Source organism: Prosopis cineraria, unplaced genomic scaffold (assembly GCF_029017545.1).
Source record: "Prosopis cineraria cultivar Desert tree isolate PC_DT_omini unplaced genomic scaffold, ASM2901754v1 PC1346, whole genome shotgun sequence".
NCBI lineage: Eukaryota > Viridiplantae > Streptophyta > Magnoliopsida > Fabales > Fabaceae > Prosopis > Prosopis cineraria.
Window position 1 is genome coordinate 30,726 of NW_026556671.1, and position 2,184 is coordinate 32,909.

At 36.9% G+C, this 2,184-nt stretch overlaps 1 long non-coding RNA gene across 1 annotated transcript; it reads right to left on the bottom strand.

Moving 5' to 3' along the window:
- Positions 1 to 330: 330 nt before the first annotated feature.
- On the bottom strand, positions 331 to 1,542 carry LOC129299907 (uncharacterized). The gene is made up of 2 exons (XR_008590648.1): positions 1,018 to 1,542; positions 331 to 908 (listed from the first exon to the last, which is right to left on the bottom strand). It is a non-coding gene; the product is annotated as an uncharacterized LOC129299907 (long non-coding RNA).
- Between the last annotated feature and the right edge of the window lie 642 nt (positions 1,543 to 2,184).

Below are 2,184 nucleotides of genomic sequence, written 5' to 3' on the forward strand. Positions count from 1 at the left end.
GCAATTCCTATTAAGGAATTGAGTAGAGGGGTGCCCTTATTTTCATAATAGGAAGGTAAGCAAGGCCTAATATGTTTAACAAAAATTTAATTGCATAAATAACATCATAGAAAGGGTAATACCCATGGTTGTCTTTTGTGATTAGTGAAATAGCATTCACACAATCACAAAAGACCTCCACAGTTTTGAATCCTTTTTGCCAATACAACTCAAGCCCACGATGAATAATGTGAATTTCAACAGTGGCAACTGGGAGGTATCGCAGCTTACAATTGAAACCATATACCCAGTTACCATTTGCATATCTCAAAACATTTCCACAAGCACTCCTGCCATTCTTAAGGATTGGGTCATCGATTTCAAGTATGATAGCAACATCATTCAAAGGATTTTAGAGCACAACATTTCTATCTCTAGGAAGTAAGTCAAAATTACTAGACAATTTAACGTCGGCAACAACATTGAATAAAAAGAAGTATGGATCCTCCTAAATCACATCGGTACAACCTTGAAAGAGAACCCTGCATCTATCCAAATATTCCAACAAATGTAAGCAAATAAAGTGTTCTAGGGCACAATCATAGTAGATGAGTTACCCACACAAGCTTTCATATTCTAGGATAACCAGTCCCTCTTATCTAAAGAAAAAAATATATCCAACATATCTTGGTGCACATACTCATTCCACCAATGCTTGGTAGGAGTACAGTCACAAAAAAGGTGGATAGTGTCTTCCAAAGCCATACATCTAAAGGGGTAAGGTATATCTTCTATTAAACCTCTCCACAAACGTTGTGTGATTGTATGAACTCTATCATGCTCCATCAACTAGAATATAGTTTTGATCTTCTCTGTGATCTTTTGTCTCCATATTGCTCACCAAACTAGTTCTCTGTTATCTTCCATTCCTGCAAAAAGAGAAAAGTATCATGATTTCATAGAATAATTACCTTATGTAGAATAAAGTCATATGTATTTGTCCTCTCCTCTCACCTCATAAGGGTTTTTCATGCTTACAATGAGGTTCACAATATGGTTAAGAAGCAAGGGTCTCATTTTGTACACATCCCAAGTTCCCGAAGAAAGGACATGATCCCTTACACTTTCATTAATATCTATGAACTCTTTGCCATGTTCCACTAAGTCAATAAGAGGAGTTTTGGTGGGAAGCCAACGATCAAACCAGAAAGAATGTGACTCCCAGAAGCAATAAACTTTCCTAAACTATGTTGAAAGGAGTTCCAAACCTTGAGAATGCTTTTCCAAGTTATAAATGCTCCACTTCTTCTTTTGATATCAAGTGTGACACCAACTCCACATTTGTATTTAGATTTGAGAACTTGAACCCATAAAGTCTTAAGGTTGGTAACCAAAGCCCAACAAAGTTTTCAAATGAAAGATTTACTTTGGTATGTCAAGTTTTTAATACCCAACCCGCCACAATTCCTATATTTCTACAAGGTCTGCCACGAAAGGAGATAATCTTCTTCTTGTCTTCATTTTCTCCCTGTAAAAAATCACGGCTTATGCTTTCAAGCTCATTAAGAGTGCTTGTTGGAGGAGAATGGTTTGCATAAAAGATGAGGGAAGGGTGAAGATAATAGATTTGACCAAAATTAACCAACCAGCCAAGGTGAGATACCTACCTTTCCAACTCAACAACCTTCTTCTTACATTTGACAAGATCAGTACATAGATCTATAAGTCACCCTCTTATGAATTAGAGGAATACCCAAATTTTTCTCAAGTCTCCAGTTAACCCAACACCAAGAACATCATTGAGCTCTTGGGTTCTATTAAATGAACATTAGCGGATACACAGAGCTTAGTTTTTTCCTTATTCAGCTTTTGACAAGAAACACTATAGAATCGAGTCATACATCTCTCAATCACTTCCATCAAGTTATAGAAAGCTATTTCAAAGAGAACCAAGTTATTGGCAAAGAATAAATGTGAAAGTTTGGGACCATCCTTTACTAATTGAATGGGTTTCCACTCTCCTCTAATTATCTCATCCTCAATAATATGACTTAACTTCTCCATCCACAGCATAAAGATGTAGGGGGAGACAGGGTCTTCCTCAAGTGGGTGTGTAACTTTGAAGTGGGCTCCTCATTGCAAAGTACATTTGCAGTAGGCGTACAAATACAAGCCATGATGACCTTACACAAGTTATCATCAAAA